This window comes from Crocodylus siamensis, chromosome 3 (genome assembly GCF_052110815.1).
Source record: "Crocodylus siamensis isolate JL-2025a chromosome 3, ASM5211081v1, whole genome shotgun sequence".
NCBI classification, from domain to species: Eukaryota; Metazoa; Chordata; order Crocodylia; family Crocodylidae; genus Crocodylus; species Crocodylus siamensis.
The window spans coordinates 24,446,637-24,465,357 of NC_143397.1; the positions used below are offsets into that span (position 1 = coordinate 24,446,637).

General features: G+C 39.2%; 1 protein-coding gene across 5 annotated transcripts in view; it reads left to right on the forward strand.

Annotated features, from left to right (window-relative positions):
* NIPBL (NIPBL cohesin loading factor) overlaps positions 1-18,721 on the forward strand; it is a 217,106-nt gene that overhangs the window by 17,171 nt on the left and 181,214 nt on the right. The window contains exon 2 of one of the 5 annotated variants that reach the window (XM_090037948.1): positions 379-424. The exons of the other annotated variants lie outside the window; for them this stretch is intronic. The gene's annotated coding sequence lies outside the window, so the exon portion shown is untranslated. The remainder of the gene's footprint in view (positions 1-378; positions 425-18,721) is intronic. 5 annotated transcript variants of the gene reach the window in all.

The window sequence follows — 18,721 nt, forward strand, 5'->3', positions numbered from 1 at the left end:
ATGTGTATGGATTACCTAGCCTCACCCTCAGATCCCCCACTGCACTTCAGCCTGTGTTGCATCAGCCCACCCCTTGGGATAGCAAAGGAAATGGAAGCTAGGGAAGGGAGAGGGAGCCTAAGTAAAAGCTGTTGTAGCCAGAGCAACGTGGGGAGTGGCAGCAGGGTGGGAGTCCAGGGGTAGCAAATTAACCTTATGTAGCCCATGGGCTGTAGTGTAGTGTTGTCTAGTGTGTGTTCTTATGTTCTGAATTTTTTTTCCCTTTGACAGCATTTCAGTATAGCCTGGTTGTAGGTAAAAATATCCAAAAGTAAGGTAAGCATGAAGGAGTTGATTTGGTTGAATATTTTCCTCATATTTTCTTTCTTATCTTTAAAGCAACTGGAAGTTTTCGGCAGATTCAGAGCGATTCAGATGTTTCAAGGTAGCAAAGTAAATAACTTTCTGCATGTGTTTAATTGTTTGGCTAGTTAATTGTACTTTGTTGTATTTGATTTAGACTCTTTAAAATCTGTGAATTTTTGCCTGATGGTGTATAAGTGCTTATAATTACTATGTAGACAGTCTTATAAATTGATATACATCGGGGGTGGGCAAAATATGGCCCGTGGGCCAGAGTCCAGCCTGCCAGGCCATTCTATCCGGCCTGCATGGGGCCCCTTTAAAATTTAGAAAATTATTCCCGGCTGCTGTTGGTAGCTGCCTCTCAAAATTGACAAGGCAGGAGCTGGCAGCAGGACCCAGTGACATGCCCGGCCCTGCAGCAAGCCGCCTCCCCCCCCCCGCGCCCTGTCTCCTCATCCCCCAACTGGAAGCTTCTGCCTAGCAGAGGCTTCTGGCCTGGTGACCATGGGGTTGTTCCCTCTCCTCCCTCAGATAAGAACGGGTGGAGGGAATGGCAGGGGGAGGTTCACTGGCAGTCACCCCACTCTGCAGGGGCTAGGCTGAGCCAAGCTGGCTCCATGCTGTACCATGCAGCTGGGAACCATGTTGTGCTAGAGCCAGCCCACGCTGGCCAACACCATGAGGTTCCCAGCTGCATGGCCAGGACCACACGGTGCAGCATGGAGTGAGCCCAGCCTGGCCAGGGAAGGAGGGGAGGGGCAGGAAGCAGCAGCAGGCCATGGCAGTGGTGGTGGAGTGGCAACAGCAGTGGCAAGTGGGCATGTGGGAGGTAAAGTAGGGAAGCGGCAGGGGAAGGGTAGCAGTGGCAGAGGGAGAAGTGGTGGGAGCATGGGACCCATGCTGGTACCCTGGGGCCTGTGGAGACCCAGGGTGGTGCAGCAGGAGCTCAGGGCCTGGGTGCAGGGTCCGCCTGGCTGCATCATGTGGCTCCCATGCAGTCTGCCTGAGCAGTGTGCCTCTGGGAAGAGTCATGTGTGATGGAGGCAGCAACCTGGCCATGCTCACTACTTCACGCAGGTCTGGCTCCACCCCTCTCTCTGCCACCCTGGCTAAGCCCCATGACCTGCACCACCAGCTTTATTGCACAGGGCTTGGTGGGGCTGCCACCTGCAACCAGGGACTAGGGTGGGAGCACAGGGAGCTGCACGCTATGGGGCCAGGCAGGGGTAGCCCTGCTCACTGCCCCCACAGGCAGCTCCAGGGACTGGCACACTCCAGGGACTCTAAGGACCCACCCCCTCACCCCCCCTCCACATGCACCAACACCCCCCACACCCCCACCATTCGCTCAAACACATGCTCCCACACACAGTCCCACCCCACCCACCATAACCCCACACCCATCCTTCCCCACATACCTCATCATACCCATTCACCAACCACCCCTCCCCACATACACCCTATTATGCCCCCCACACAATATACAAGAGTAGGACTGTGTTTTGAGTTATGCAGTTGCTTCTAGATATACTATGCGAACACACAGAAATCTGAACAATTTAAAAAAAAAATAAAATTACATTGTTATAGTAGATGTTTGGTTTTTTGGGTTTTTTTTAAATATGTTTTGGGTTTTTTTCCAGTTTTAAGATGGCAGCACCCTCCCTCCCTTCCAAAAGGAGTACTTTTGGGGCAAGGGGAAGGACTTCTAGTGGCAACTGGCAGGGGTTAGAGGTGGGAATTTTAGTCCCAAGATGGTGACCAGGGGGCAGAGCACCCATGAAGGGGTGAGGCTACCTTTGCGGCCCTCAACAGCCCACCAAAACTCATTAAGTGGCCCTCCAGCCAAAATAATTGCCTACCTCTGATGCAAATAAAATGTTGCAGCTAGCAATGTGCAAATAATACTAAAAGAGACACATAACCTAAAAGATCTCTTAGCTCTTCTCTGCACCTTTGCCACATTTTCAAACTCTGTTAAGTACACACCTCTCATCTCTCTTCATCCAACTCGCCAGCTTCTAAAAATTTTTTTTGTTACAGGATATGTAATTTAAACATGTACAAAACTTGAAAACTCCAGTTTCCTAGGACAGGAGAGTAGAGGGTGAGAATTTCTGTTACTAGATTTTGTGGAATCTAAGCTTCCATTTGAAAAAACCTTTCTAGCTTGAGAGTAAGTTTCCATACTTGAACAGAATATAAATTGATATAACATTATTTTTCTGAGTCTGCAAACACCTGGTTCTAGTACCTTTGTTTCATACCTTTGCTATGGAGTGACAGAGTGCATTTGCTATTCAGAATCCTGTGGGCAGCAGAGAAAGTGTTAAGGTTTATATCTATTACAGTTGTTTTTAGCCTATTTAGACACGAGGCACCCCTCCAAAAATGCCACCTTTTAGCTCTCATTTTGTTTTTTGACTATGGAAAAATAATAGAGCAATTTTTTTGTTGCAAAGAACTCAGGAAGATCAGTCAGGACAAGATGGATTCCTATTTGAAATCTCTGGGTTTTTGTGAATCATGTGTAGGTGTTTGCACACTTAATAGCTGCATAACCCTGTTTGAGAGTGGCTGTTACATGCTTCTGCTGTAGGATAGGTCTATGAATGGCCACCAGAAATGGCTGAGGGAGAGAAGAGGCCAGAAATTCGTTGTCCAGTTAAAATGTGAAAACACCTCTTCTCTATCTCTTAGAATGGACAAGAGCTATTTTTTTGTTTTTCAGGAAATAGGATAAAAAAAATTATAAATGTTATTTTGTGAAAATCTTAGGTTCAGTCACATTTACCCTGATTTTTCTCTCTTAAAGCTTACCTTTTACATTACAAATACTTCTTCTTTTAAAAAAGTATTTCTAAATAAAATATATATGTGCTTCATTCCAAAAATGCCAAAACATGACCTACTGAAACTGTTTTGTTTTGGGGGAATAGCGGTATAAATTAAGTTTTGCTGAATTTTGACAAGCCTTTTTTTTTTTATTGGAAAGCTGCTTTGGGTAAAAGATTACTGATCAGCCAGGAGAAGACTTCAGCACCTTTCCTTTCTTTTGCTGTTGGTGTAAAGGTGGCAGGTTTCCATTAGGACAGGGCTGTCCAACTGGTGGTCTGCAGACCATGTGTAGCCCTTGAGGGGTTTAAACTGCTCACTCCCACTCCCATTCTTGCTTTCCTGCTGCTGGAGTCCTGGGACTCCCCCTCCCTCCTCCAAGCTTTTGCTGCGTAGCCCCATCCCTGGGGCACTCTTGGGTGGAATGGTGCAGCCCAGGGGACTGACAGAGTCTGTGGCCAGTGTGGACCCAGGGACCCTGCACAGTGTAGAGAGAGTTCCTTGCCACACAGTAATGAAAGACCAGACTGGGTCTATACCACATGTTGCATCTGTGTGTAGGGGTCCTGCATGGTGTAGCAAATCCTATATATTAGGGCCATGGGGTATGCTGGGGGTTTGCGTACTGCATGACCTGTGTGGTTTGGCAGAGGGGATCACATGATTCATTGGGGGCTGTGTGGTGTGGGGGGGGGAGGAGGAAGGTTGTGTGGTATACCATGCAGGCCTCATGACATGCACCCCGCGGGTGTGCAGCCCATATACTATGTGGAAGTTAGACAGCTCTCATGAAGACATTTCCCCAGAACTTGTTTTTGTAGCCCCATCACCTTTGTCTTTTGTGTGTCTTTTGTCTTCTACCTATGATATGTTGCATATATTCTTCAATCTTTAACATAATGTAGTAGCTATGCAGTCTTTTTCAAACCTATTATTTGTGTATCTGTGCCTTATACTTTCTCTGTTATTTATTCCTTGTATTGTAATCCCCATTACATAGCTCTAAGCAATATTGGGTCTTTTGACTCCTTTCATAGACATTAGGGCTGGAAGGGACCTTGGGAGATCATCGAGTCCAGCCCCCTGCCCAAAGGGCAGGAAGTCAGCTGGGGTCATAGGATCCTATAGCTGTCTTAAATTTTACCAAATTGTTATCCTAAGGAGTGGTAGGAAGTGGCCATGATTACAGGACATCTAGTTTTCTTGCTTATTTGTGCATGTATTTATTTATAGTGTTGAAGATAAATATAATTAAAAGTTACTTTGGTCTCAAGGCAAAAAATTAATTTGGTCTCATTTAAATAGGGCAATTCTGGCAGAATAAGCAAATGTGTATTTTTTACATTGATCTAACTATTTGTACCTTACTATTTGAAGTTTTTTGCACTTGTGTTTGAGAATATTATAGTGTGGGACTAGAAGGACTATTTATAGTTATTGTTGATGCTGTACATTTTGTTCCTCAAAGTTAAGTTTTTTCCTTGAAAATAAGGGTTTTAGTTGAGGTGTATCCTAGAAATATTGTGTTTTGTCATCATGTAAATTGTTGAATCATCACTCTGCTCACTGTGCATTATACTTGTAGTCCTACACAGCAGCACCCTGATACAGAAAACAGCAATTTGAAAGTTGTTAGAATTGTATGATTCTAGTTTGTTCTGAACCAGGAAAGAGCTAGTATACATGAGCACATGCATGATCATCATCTGGAAACTCTCAAACTGAGAGAGAGGGAAAACAGAGAAATGCCCTTGGAAATAAAACTGATAATGCATCTCCTCTCCCTCAACTTCTGTTTACTTTTTTATTTGCTGAGAATTCCCTTGCACTATTTGATGAACATGTGGTCAGGATATTTATTACAGATACAAATGAAACTGAAGTCTTTAAGTACATATGTAATTTGAACAGTGCTTAATCATGTACAATTTGTTATATGGTCAATTGACAGTTCATTTGGTTATCAAGATATTTTCCCCATAAATTAGGAGATGGGAGACTTTCTTGAAGCTTGTATTCCTAAATAGTATCTGATAGACAAGAGTCTGTTTTGACTGAACTAAACCTTGACTTTTAAGGCTGAGTTGCTCTTGTTTTTCCTGTTTCCATTTTACAATATTTTCCCAGCTCTTTAAAGGAAGATAATTGTGTTGGGCTGGGAAGAATGAGTAAAACTGCTTGCGCTCATACAATAATACTGTTTCTATCAATCTTGTAACTATAACTTGATTTTATGTCCTTAGTTAGTGTTAACTATTGCTGCTGTTGGGGAAATGGTTCCTGAACAAACACATAGGCATGACTGATTGGATAGTTTTTGGCTACCTGCTTGCATTATCTGTAGATATATTTAAAAAAAATGCAAGTAGTGTTGAAAAATATAAAGATTTTTAAAGTAGTTTGTGTATTTTGAAATTAGCAGAAAAATAGACTTCAGTAGAAAATGAAATAGTAGCAACTCAACAAGAAAGAAATGTCCTGTCAATATATTATAAAAATAGCCCTTTAAAATGTTCCTGATTTTTTTTTTTTTTTTTAGTATGAGATTTCTATTGCTTTTTTGCTGTGCTTTCTAAAACTATGGGAGACACAAAGGTTTTCCTTATTTTAATTGGTAATGTTATGAGGAAGAATGACAAGAGACTTTTTTTCTATGAAAGTCTTCCTGTCCTATTGAATGCATCTATTACATTAGAAGAGGTGTTACAAACCCATGATTCTATATGCCAGCATTAACTAGATAATACTCCTTTCTCTATTACATTCAGTCAAAAACACAAATATAAAATAGGTGACAGCTGGCTGGATGGCAGCACTATGGAAAAGGACTTGGGAGTTTTGGTAGATCATGAATTCATTGCGAGTGCAGTGTGGTGCACCTGCACAAAAGGTGAATGTGGTTTCTGGATGCATCAGTAGAAGCATTAAGTGCAAGACACAGGAGGTGATAGGGCCTCCCTACCTGGTACTTGTTAGGCCTCATCTGGAGTAATGTATTAGGTTCTAGGCTCTACATTTTAAAAAGGAAGTGGAGAATTAGATAGGGTCCAGAGGTGGGGCAGCCAAGATGGTCAGGGGCTTGGAAGGCAAATCAAACAACTGGTCAGGAAGCCTTGATTTAATCATTTTCTGCAAGACATGCATTCTTGTTGTTTGATGTCCTTTACTCATTTAACTGTTTAAAACTTTGCACTTTTAGAGAGAGGTAAGAGTGTGACTGTCTACACAAACTGGCCGAGAGACAAGAGGGCTGATGGGTAGATAATCAGGTCTCTTATCTCTCATCCCCATATACTGCTGTTAATAAGGAAGTTATTGCTGGAGACACAAATGCACAGTTTAAGAACTGGCACTTAGCATCACAGAGATGCTTAATGGGATCTTCTAGACTGAGCACTGAGTCCCTTTGGGTAGAGGGGTTTTCTTTCATCTTTAATGATCTATAGAGGAGCCTCTGGGAACCTTGTAAGATTGGGCCAGTAATATAGTTCATAACCTGTTGTGACCTATTTATAAAACTTTTCTAAACAAGTTACATGAATATATTGTCTCAAATAGTATATCATTCAAAATTATAATCCTTATTCTATGATGATATCTTTGATCTTTAACATATCTTAAAACCATCTTTATATAGGTTTATTTTTTTTAAAAAGCATCTTAACAAAAACAACCCAATTTAAATTAAAAAAAACCCCTTATTTTTATCCACCCTGTCATATGAGAAAAAGCTGAAGCGTGTTCAGCTTGTGGAAAAGGCTTTTAAGAGGAGACATGATAGGAGTCTTCAAATACCTGAAGGGCTTCCATAAAGATGAGGGAAAGCACCTTTTTTCTCTTCCTGAAGAGAGGATTATGTTGACCAATAGTTTGAAGTTGCAGCAAAGTAAATTTAGATTGGATATCCACAAAAAATTCTTTACCATTAGAATAGTGAAGTAGTGGCATAGACTGCCTAAAGAAGTTGTGGACTCGCCATCACTGGCGGTGTTGAAGAAGAGGTTGGATAGCTACTCATCAACTATGGGTATTTCCAGTGCTTCAGGGCTTTGTTTATTAGCCCACCCTCCCTTTCTGCTGTATGTGTCAGGGTGTTTATAAGCCTCTGGGTGTTGGCTGCAGCCAAGGCTGGGGATTTTGTCTGGGGTGTGCCAGTGTTCCTGCTAGGACCAAAGCTGCAGTTTCCTGGCTAGAGGGTCTTGCCCCTTGGCTCAAGCTGTACCTGAGATCTCTTGACCATATATTGACAGCATATAGAAGCTTCATAGAAGCCAGATGTTGGATACCATCATCCAACGTTCCCTTGCTTTGGCTGTGGCAGGTTAGATAGGTTATGTCTGTAATGTGTCAGGGTTGGGAGTAGTCGTACGCAGAGTTTAGATTATGGATGGTATAAGGTCATGTGCATAGGGATGATCCTGCTTCAGTCAGAGGGGATTGGACTGCATGACCTCTGGAGGTCCTTTCCAGGCCTATATCTCTGAATCTGTTTCTCCTAAACATATGGTTCCATTTCCCATTTCTTCATATATCTTCATGAGATACTACATGCTTAAAAAGCATCTAGTTCAAGCTAAGCCACCCATAATGATAGGCTGTTGTGTGATTTGATATTGAAGAAAAAAGGGCTTAGTTTTTTAAATATTTCCAATGGCTTAACTTCATCAGCAGATGGAAACTGTACTCCTTTTCCCCAGCCCAAACATCAGATCCATACAGTTTTCTTTTCCCCATTCTCTTCATGATAGGTAAATTTAAATGATAATTGAAAAATATCATTTTCCCATGTCCAGCTGCAGACAAAAATCTGCAGTGTATTCTGATAGATGCTGACTCAGCCAGTGTTATCAGTCCATGCATCCTTGACCTTTGCATTCATTATTCCAGTGCTGATTTCTGAAAGTTCTTAAGTTTTTACCTGGCTTAGTGATCTATCTGCTAAACAGTATAGGTAGTTGCAAGGGTATAACTTTGGTTGAATTCTGGGTTTATGTTGGTTCATTGTTGAATTCCTAGTTAAAGTTTAAACTGCTTAAATTGAGCTTTTCATCTCCAAAACTATCCATGGCATTTAACTTGGGCTATTTGAAAAATAGCTTCTCATTTTAGAGCCAAGGCTTGCTTTAGTCAATTTTTACAAGTAACAGATGCTTTGTGTGAGGTAGGTTTTGAGACCATGACAGTCTGCCACATCTTTCTTGGAAGGTACCCTTCACTTGTGTATAACATTACCTAGCATAGCGGGGGTTAATTCTGTTGGAACCGTCTGAGTGCAACTGCATTTGAAACTTCCCAGGTTGTGCATAGACTGATAAGAAGAGATTCTACAATTACACCTTCAGTGGATGTGCACAGTTTCTAAGGCACTAAAAATTTCAATGCTGTGAATGACATAAATTCTTGGATAGACTGAAGTGTCTATAGCAGGTCTATTTCAAGTGAAGTTGTAAGGGTTTACTTTAATTTTTTTAATGCAAATGCAGTCAATGAGTATTGACTTTTGAATGCCATTGTATTTATAGCAGTCAGAAAAGTATTGGAGTTATAGGTATGAGATTTAGTTCCTTGGAAGTTTTTGTTTTTATTCTTTTTCTAGAAGTTACTTCATGGTAGGCAGAACCTCTAGAGTAAGTCATGCTTTATGACTGATATAACTCTTGCAAAGTATATGTTGGAGCAGTCCCTTGTCCGAACTGTGTTAATTTAGTAATGTGGGTGTAAAGTCTTCCACAGACTAGGATTTGGACCACTAAATTCAGTTTCCTTTATTAAAAGTTGTTGAATTATTTAAATAAAGTTGCAAACTGAGGAGAGAGTGACTTATAATCTCTCTAACGGGGAGATGATTACACCAGGCAAAGGTATTTGTACAGCTTATGCTTTTCTAATAACCAGTTGGACAAATGAAGCATATCAATATGATGACTTCTATTAAGAAGATACTTAGGAGTAGACCTGGGTACAAAATCTGAACACTCTTCTCTTTATTAATGTACTGAGTAATTTTAGGTAGACACATCTGTTTTTCTGTCCTCCCTGTTTTGGACCCTCTCTTATTTGAATTTTCTTTAAAGGGTGTTTACTTGAGATACTGGATTTCCTTTCAACCCCAGCCCAGGAATATTACACTTATGCCTGTGGATTCCCAATGTCCCCAGTAGCTTAGAGACAGACTTTTAAGGAACTGTTGAATTCAGTCTGCCACAATTGTTGTTGTTGTTGTGAGGAAAGACTGCATGGTGGTATGAGAATTGTCCTGATTCTCAGCTAAAGTGAAAGAGAACAACCAGGAAGAGCGTGGGTAAAAGATTTCTTTCCTGCTGGTGCCTTACAGATATCTGTCCATGATGGCAGTTGATGGTTGGAATGCATTGTACTTTTCTCTAGTAGCTCCTTTGGCTTAGATAATTGAAGGAACAATATTCTAGAGGCAGTATCTTCTAGAGGGAATGGTTTCCAGTGTACTTTGGCCTGATGGAAGTTTCTGCTGGACTCAGTTTAGAATAGCATCGTTTGAGGTAGAGAAGAAGCAAAGGACTAGATTAGAAAGACCTTCTATATGAGAATTATTTTCAGTATATTGAAGTTACTGATTACAGCTTAAATCATTAAAGCTACAAAGGTTTAATTTTGATACATTTTTACTGGACTTTTTATGTTTGTATTTTTTTTTCTTAGCTTGGAGATTAAAAATCAATATGTTTTTACTTTCACATTCTGAGTACTTTAACTTTTGGATTGCAAATGCTGAAGAGCAATATTCGAAAACTGTTTCCATAAGAATAAAAAATCTGCTGGACTTAAGCTATGTAAAAACTAAATTTGCAGTGAAATTGCAATTGATGTCATTCGTATTTTTGTGAACAAATGGAAACGAGTACCTTTTAAGGATACTCTTATTCTTACCCTTTGCTCCTGGACTCAGCATGGAGTAGTGAAGGAGCTCTTTTTAGCACTTAGTTAAAAACTAATTGTAGTTCAGTGCAACTTTCTCCATCCTTTACTGACTCTGCACCCTTATCTGCCTTCCCTGAGATCTGAAAACCATCCAGCTGGCTCTTGACAGATCATTGAACAAAGCTTTGCAGAACCTGTGAATATATCTGTGAAACATTGCTATTCAAACTCGGTCTTCACCTGCATCCTTGTTAACATGACAATATATTCTAATACTAAACATTTTATTTATGGTGGTTGGACTGGATTGAAAATATCTTGGAAATTCCATTAAGTGTTAAGGGGAGTACTCAAGATGATTATTGGATATACCTCTGAGAAATTTATGAGTTTTTGACCTGAAGATGACAGACTGCTTTGAATGTAATTGATTTGAACTTGAATTGAAATTTTATTTGATTTGAAATTTGAACTGAAATTCTGAATTGAGTCTTCTACTTGATGCTTGGACTTGGGTTCAAGCAGACCTTGTTAAGAGTTGAAGGAGAGAGTTGCACAAAGACATTTTCAGTGTACAGTAAGGGTTTATTGCTCTTACACATTTCAAGAACTATGCCACGTATTCATGCATACTACTTCCTACATATTATCTAGTAACAGCAGTGTGTCAAAATAATGTATACATGCCTTAGTCATCAGGAGTACAGTGACATATTGATAGACAGTGCTGACTCTTGTTTCCTGAGAAAGCAAGAAGTATAACTTGTACACTTCTGTAGGTCTTCAAAATGTCCATCATCAACATCCAGGCACACATCATTGCAGCCAACAGCAGAATAATACATGTTTAATTTTTTTCAAACACCCTGTATTTACATACATGCAGACATATTTTCCACCGCAGTCCTTGAGTTACTTTAAATCTGTTCACTAGACCAAGACTTCCCTCCAACGAATTGCTGTAGTTTCAGTGGCAGGAAAAAACATCAGCTGGAGTTGGAGCTGTTTTGCTCTCCAGAGACTTTCACAGATAATTCTCCTTTTGCATATGCTTATCATGCACACAGTATAAATATACTTTGTCCTCTTCCAAGCCTGCAGGAGAAGTAGCTTGGTGATCTTTTAGGAAGTTTTGTACCAAGTAATGTCAGTGACTCTTAGTATAGTTTGCCATACTGTCACTATTTGATAAACATATGAATCGATGTTTTGCCTCCAGATTCCTGGGTTCTGTAGAACTGCCTAGTGGCAATGTTAAGGTGGCTTTTTCTTTATTTTAAAATGAGTCCTTTAGTTCTTTTATATGGGTAAAATAGAATTAGTGTAGTACCACCCATGGTTGTTTTTAAGAACCTGCTACCACACTCGTATTAAGTACCATCACACTTAATTTTTGGTGTGATGCAGATTTTTGTTGCAGGTAGTATGATATTTACTAGTTGAAGCTTTTGGTACCCAAAACAAGAAATGGGAGAAATGTGTGGCTGAAGGTATAAATGTTGTAGGCTACTACTGGAATTATTAACTTTATCCTGTAGACAAGTCCTTGATAGACTACTAGTTAAAAAGCACTTCAACACATTTATCTTTCCAGTAGAAGGAGGTGGGAAACGGCTTCTCTCATTAGAGAAGCATTTTGGATTTTATTAGTGGGGTTCATGCCCACTTTTTCACAGTATCTCTGTCTTGCTGGTGTGGCTTTTGTATGTTAAGTGTCAGATTTCTCAAATTCTGTACTACAGTAACGCTATAAAATGTAACATTTTAAATTTTGAAAACAGAAAAAATGTAATGGACAGGATAAAGAAGATGAAGTAACATATTTACATTTACAAAGATTACATTACTTTCTCACTAATGCTGCTTTTGATATCAGTTCAAAGTACAGCTTGGTTCGCTTACAATACAGGCATTATCATTGGGGCTGATGGGAAATAAAGGTAGAGTCCACGGATCAAAACATGAGCTAAGCTACCTGCTATCTCTTCATCTGTGAGCAAACAGGGATTGAAAAAGCAGTTGGGATAGGGTGGTTAGGCTCTCATTTTGTTTTGTTGAGTCCTGGCTAAGTAAAAGAATAGAGCTGTGGGGGAAAGCAGTCAGTTGGGCCAGGAACTGTTGAACTTGAGAGAGATTTTTGAAAGTAGTGTCTTTGAAGAGCAGAGGAGTAGAAAAGCATCATTTTTTTTTTTTTGGTTGAATGGAAGCTGTACAGAAGCAAGAGGAGTGAGATGGATACACAAACAAAATCCATATGTAAATATTTAAAAAGCTGAAATATATTTGAAACAGTAAGGAAGTTCAGAGAATCCCAAGTCTCTGAAACTACTCACTTTAAATAAAATGATCTGTACTTGTAATTGAGCTGGATGGCATCATTTGATGTCAAATTATGAATGTGAATATACAGCAAAAATAAGTTAATGAGAAAGGAAGAGTTATCTATGTTTTAAGTGTATTGAAAAAGCATGTTGTGCGGTGTTTGGAAACTATAGTTAGAGAATGCTGAAAATTTTTTTATGAATATAACCTTCGCTTCGTATAAATAGTTCTGTATTTCATTAGAAAAACAATAAAATGTATTACTGCAATAAGCAGTTCCTGAAGTGGTGTAAGCATAAACCACTGAGTTGCTTTAAAAATAAAGTGTCACAAGGAGTTTGCAATCTAAAGACAAGGATTAAACAGAGAGGGCAGAGGGAGTAGGTTCAACAAATACAGTTCTTTATAGATGAATATAAACAGGGCATGCAAATTATACCTCAGGTATTATGTAGTCAGCAGGCTTTTCATCAGCTCCAAGTAGAAATTTGGTGGTTAACAATGCTCTTAAGTGTAGAGAGTGGGAAAGACTTTAACTGAATTCAGGAGAAGCATTCTGAATAGGGGCAAGATGAAACAAGGCATGTGAGAATGTTTTTGTGAGCAGATGAGGTTGGCAGTCTTGGTGGAACAGAGATACAGTGGAAGGTGGCATGAGTCAGGGTGCAGGGATGTAGTAAATAGTATAGGCAGGGTACAGGGATGTAGTAAATAATATAGGCAGAAGAATTGTCTATGGTTTTGTAATGGCAATATGAAGCATGAATTTGAGGAGGAGCCAGTGGAACAACTGAAAGAAAAGGATGATGTCAAAATGTTGGGGAAGGAAGATGATTTTAGTGAGAGTGTTTGGACAGACGTGGTTTAATCAGTTAAATAATTAGAGATTGAGGAGCCCCTGTAAATTAGGGAGAAGCAGTATCGATTTGATTTGGATATGTGAGGCAAAGGAGAGAAAAGAAAGAGACTGGCACCATCCTTGTAAAACAGTATCCTTATTTAGTGAATGGCTGAAAGTAATCTGACTAATGATGGAGTAGCATGCTTGTAACCAAAAGTATCATTTAAAGGAACAGGCTGTCAAGAATGATAGGTCCCAAATTAAGATGGGCTTAAAATAACTTTGATTTTTCTCCTGATTCTTCAATATTTGTGCTCTCCCCGTTAATGGTTGTAACAAATCTAGTCCTTTTGTTTCACAGTTGTCTCAGACTGGTATTCCACTAGCACCAAATACATTTGTGTTGTGCTTTGTTTATTCTTGGATTCTTGTACATTTTGCTATTCTTGATTTTAAGAACGAGAAAGTAGATTAAGTGTTTTGGTATTTAAGTGTTAGTACTAAGTGTTTCAGGCATCCCAGAAATCAAAACAAGGCTAGAATTATCCATTTATGAATATTTACGGTTTAGAGTGCTAGTTTTGTTAAAATTATTTCTGTACATCACTTATGTAATACAGTTTTCTAGTAAAATTGGCTAGCAGTATAATGAAGATGGCTCAGTATATGCCAAAAGGAGTGATTGGATGTACATAAAAAAACCCAGTGTGACAATGAGCAAGAACCAATAAAAAAATTTCGAACAGAGATAAATTTAATCAAGTTTTGGTTCATCTAAAAGTGTTTTATTCTGATGCCAAATAATAGGGCTGTCCACTTAAATTGTCCAAATAAAGACACATTCTCCAGAGTTGATCTAAAGCAAAGGATTGTTGCAGATTTTCACAAGAGCCTGTTCAGTGGAATGGCTGTGTAAATTATGTTTCCAAGAGAACTGGAAAGAAATGGCAAATCAGAGAGAGATGAAAGTCACATATTTCAGGTAAAGAAAATTAAGTAATTGTAACTACTTTGGGAATCCAGACATAGTAGTTTAATCCTTGAATCCCTTTTACTTTTATGGGAAACAGCCAGCTCAATATGGAGAAACAAGGAGTTCTGTGGCAGTGAAAACTGTCACTGAATGAGAGATTTCCACGTATCAGAATGATTGTAACCATCATTAAATTTCAGTACTGTTTGTTGTTTGAGTGTGTATTTTCTTTGGGGACTTCTTGCAGTGAGCTAGTATGACTTGTGAATATTGATTCTGTGAAATGACTGTTTTTGTTTGCAATTTAATTTCTAAAATTACACCTCTTTCTGACTTCCAGGGCTTTAAACTTTTTTAAAAAGTACATGAAGGCAACTCTAACTGTGCACATTTGGAACCAAATGTCAGCCTCAAACAAAAATGTAAACCCTTACCTTTTAGCTTGGCTAGTTAGTTTTCTTAATTTTACATGTAGTTTATAATAACTTTTGGTTAGATAGACTGGTGTTTGGACCAAAAATATCAGTACAGAAATGATTAAATATGCTGGTTAGAGTGTTCCATAAACCAATATTGAAGAAACTTCAAAAAACTTTCCTGTTAGTGTCTTTATACATTAATATTCCCTAACGTGTGAAGATTATCACTTTTGCAAGGGAGTCAGATTTTTCTGGGCTGTGTCTGTGGCCAGGGATAGTGCACTGACCACTAGTATGCCTTAATTGTTTCACATTGATAGTGTGATCTGTTCTGTACAAAACAAAAACTGAGACTGAGTTGGCTTTAGTTAAGGGGAAGGAGAAGAAAAAAAAGGATATAGAGCCTGATGTAATTTACTTAGTTGGTATTATTAACATATTGAAAATTAAAGCATATGTGCCAAAATGAACTTTAGTATTCTGCCTGGAGAAGTTTATTTCCAGGATGTACAAGGTAGCATCATCTTTAGTAGTAGTTTGAACCCTTAGAAGGGTTTTTTGGAGGTTTTTTTTTAAAGGCAGTTTGTTAGAAGGATTTTTTTTCTTGTTTTAGTTTTTGATGTAGCCAGTGATTCTGAATAATAGTAAGAGGAAAGGTTGCATTGGACTTAAAAACTGTTTTGTTTTGTTTTATGGTGAGGAGTAGTAAATTTGTTACATTAAAATTGACTATACTGGACAAAAAGTGAGAGCCAACTTTGTGAAGGCTAGGCTAGGAAGTACAGGTTCAGTGTGATGTATATGACGCTCCATAATCCCCTCTTTTTTGCTGGTGTCTCATGCAATGAAACTGAGAGGCTGCAGTAAAGAAAGATAATATGAAGTTCTGTATCTGTGTTCAGTACAGTAGCTAATTTTTAAAAAGTTTTCCATTGAAAGTGATATATGCTGTTCTGTGATGGGTCTTCTGTTTTGGAAATTGCTTTCTCACCCCCTTAGCCTGGATCTGTTTACATTCTAAATATATGACATTCCCATCTTTTCAAGTTAAGATATTATTGCTATGGGCAAAGATACAGTAATGGACCGTCCTTGTATATGTTATCATTTTTAATGTATTGAGTAGATGATTATGATCAGGACATTGATATTTTTTAAAACACTGATGTAAGCACTGATATTTGTTAAAAAAAATTCTGAATTCTGAAGTAATGTATTCCTACATTTTGTAAAATGAATGTAGGAAAAAGTTTATTTTATAATGTTTGAAAAATTGGTATAATATGGGATTGAGGACAATGAATTACTATGAGAAACTTTGAAAACAGACCCTAACTTTTTTTCTCAACTAAGACAACATTTAATCCTGTGTGTTATGTGGTCACATAATAGAAACGTCATGGTTAGATCCTCTTACCATCAGCAGGTAGATTATAGCATTTAATGCAAAATTTCACCTTCCCCCCCCATCTGCCAAGAAAAATCCTCCAACCCCTCTTTTTCTCCCCTGGTAGTGTAGATCCTTATAGCTGCCTCAGCATATACATGCAGGCAGGGTCAGGAGCTTAACTACTTGAGGGAAGCAGGTGTTAACCACCTGACTGCTTAAGTTACTTGTCTGTTCTGGATGACACATTTGGTTTTTGCAAAATTAGTGTCATTTAAGGAAAAAAAGTTACTGGCAATTCAAGTTTTGTGAAAAGTTTTCCCTAGCGTGAGCTAAACTATCGACCTCATGGCTTTGTTTATGCCACTTTTGCATGGAAAGCAAATATTCCACTGAGATAAATCTGATTCCAAGTGGTATATTTTCAAATTTAATTTACATTTGTGTATCTTATTGCAATTGTGTATATAAGCTGGGTAATTACATGCTCACATGACCAAGTAAACACAGGGCAGAAACAATTGTGGTATTAAAACGCTACTGTACATTGAAAGAAACAGTAACTACAAACTTAGTTACTATACAAAGACTATATTTTTGTCTTTGGTCCCGGGTATGCCTGTAAACTGCATCTGGCTGGAGGGCTTGGTGGCATCATGATGGGGCTACTTTTGGCAAGGTAGCTCCTATAAAATACCACAGTGTTGCAACTTCTAGAGTAATGCAAATTTAGGACACCCCAAAAACCTAGCCTCCTCTGACTTGTGGGTATTTCTTGATTGGAAACAGGCTAAGGGACATCACCCTTACAGAAATGCTCCCTTGCTGAGGTGTTAGGCCATCAGCAACAGCTTTAATCTACTGCTCTTTGGCAGAAGCTACAACCACTGAAGCACTGAACATCTGGACTCAGTTTGGCCTTTGTACTGTATCTCAGTGGAGGGATGATGGGTCTAGGGCAGCCTTCACTCGACCATACTCTTGCCTAGGTGTATGTGTTGAAGGTCTTGGTGCAATCTATACTGGCGAATCTGACTAGACCTATAATGTGTACACCGTGATGCAGAAGATTGACAGTTGTCTATTAATTTTTGTCTTTGTGCAAATCTCCCACTCTTACCAGTGGAGTTTCTGAGTTGATTGAAGGTAGTATACTGACCTAATTATATTCGACCTGGAATCATGGAAATCATTTAAAAACATAATTTGATCCTCTTAACGGAATGCTTTTTATCCTTTTTTTTCTCAGCTCCCCTAAAAAAAACTTAATATTCAGTCCAGTAGATGGAATTTACATATGTTAGTAAAACTCATTCTATAGCTTTTTGTAAAGAGTTGGAGGCTCAAAGGAGTGCACTTCTTATATTTTACATTAATATATAAAGGGGATTTTTAATATATCAGAAACACTGAATTCAGGGCAACTAAAGTTAATACAACTCATGAATAGATATCTACATGTGCTCTCGTAAAACTCATTTTTAATTAGTTCCCCATAACCTCTCTGATTGTTGGGTATAGTCCAAACAACTTCCTTTATGATCTCGCACTGTCACTGACATTCTTTGACCAACTAAAGAACTTCTGCTGCGGTCTTCCTTTTCCATTCAGTAATAATGTCTGTTAACACGTCCTTTGGTTGACCTCTTTCTGCTCCTGTCCACTTTTCCCTGAAGTATTGTGTTGGCTGAAATGCTCTCTTACAATGTGACCAAATCAACTCAATTTTTACTACTAACCATGTCAAAGAGGCAGTAGCCTCTCATGCCTCAGTACTTGATTTGTCCTATGAGCTATAAACACTGTCGTTAAGGGTAGTCCATAATACCTCATTTCAAAGCTCATAATCTGTCTTTTTTGTACATTTACACTCACGTTCCTGCTTTAATGGATGCATAGAGCTGTTGCCATTACCATTTATCTAAAATGGATCTCTCTTTTAATGGAAATAATACTACCTTAAAGATTTTTGGATAGTTTTTCCAATGCTGCTGTTGCTGTTTTTATCTTTATTTCTCTGTCTAATCTATAGTCACCTGTGATAATGGCTCCCAAACATTTAAAGGACTTTATTTTTCCCAAGATGCCTTTCTTCAATACACCTCTGAGCCACTTCTAAATGGCCAGAGGCTGTACACCCTTGGGCCACACTGCCAGTGACCATAGGCTCTGGGGACCATGTACCCCCCCCTCCCTTCCCTACTGCAGTGTGCACCCAGGCACACTACTCTCCCCCACTCCCCTGCTGTTGCTCCCCATATCCCTCTGCTGCAGGGTATACTTGGGTGTCCTGTATACCATTCCACCCCCTAATGCAGAGGCAGGAAGTGAAAGCTGGAGGGATGGGGAGCCTGGAGCCAGAGCAATGGGGAGGAGGGCTGCTGGGTGGGAACCCGGGACTACAGTTTACACCCATTGTGGTATGTGGCCTGGCAGTTGGATAGGGCTGCTTCAGTATACTGGTATATATGATTTATTACCTTGGCACAAAAATAAGTATGTGCTAATCAAACCTGCTGAAACAAAGTTGGGTGGTACTGTCAATACAAAGGTGGATCAGAATACAGAAGGAACTGAAGGATCTTGAGCACTGGAATAATAGAAATGGGAGGAAATTTAACAGTAGAAAACGCAACTTCACTTAGGACCCAAGTAGATGAGCTGGGGGCCATTCAGGCAAGTATATTTGAGGAAGAGAAAGA